This window comes from Penaeus monodon, chromosome 22 (assembly GCF_015228065.2).
Source record: "Penaeus monodon isolate SGIC_2016 chromosome 22, NSTDA_Pmon_1, whole genome shotgun sequence".
In the NCBI taxonomy this organism is placed as follows: Eukaryota; Metazoa; Arthropoda; class Malacostraca; order Decapoda; family Penaeidae; genus Penaeus; species Penaeus monodon.
In genome coordinates this window covers 33,344,897-33,345,492 of record NC_051407.1, presented here as the reverse complement: position 1 = coordinate 33,345,492, position 596 = coordinate 33,344,897, and the positions used below count along the sequence as shown (strand labels likewise).

Sequence of the window (596 nt, the reverse complement as noted above, 5' to 3'; positions counted from 1 at the left end):
ACACGTACAAGTATAGATACATAGATGTACATACACACAAATGCATGATCGGAAAAAACAAGCATGTTGCACCAGAGGTCTTCAGCGAGAACAAAGCAATCGGCTCTAACATCTGGCATATTTTAATGACCGCAATCCGTGCCGTTATATGTTGGCGGATTTGTTCAGGCTATATATTGGTGCATTATTTTTCTACATATATGTTATCGCCGAACTTCGGTATTTGTAAACCAAGCCTTCTAAGTAAGGAGGGCAAGGCACGCACGCACACACACACCAGCGAAACTGACAAAAAATCTGAAAGGTCTCCAGTGAACAAATTGCTTTTGCGTTCCCGGAGTGTTCCAAAGGATTGCAGAGGCGGCAACTTATCCATTATTCAGCGCCCAGATGGTTTCCTATTTCCTGAACTCACAATCCTACACGTCACGCTGGCCAACTCATCAGTCCCCGCGGTCATGCAGTATAAAACCGTCGGCGAGGGGGGGAGGGGGGGAGGCCATTCATCACAGAGCGTTTTCACGTATGCATGAGGAAAGGGGCGGTTATATCATGACGGGTTATCTCATTCTGTCCATTTGGAGCATGACGAGGTG

The 596-nt window shown here is 46.6% G+C and overlaps 1 protein-coding gene across 1 annotated transcript in view; it reads left to right on the top strand.

Moving 5' to 3' along the window:
• LOC119587612 (glycine receptor subunit beta-type 4-like) overlaps positions 1-596 on the top strand; it is a 35,794-nt gene that overhangs the window by 22,616 nt on the left and 12,582 nt on the right. The gene's annotated exons all lie outside the window — the stretch shown is intronic.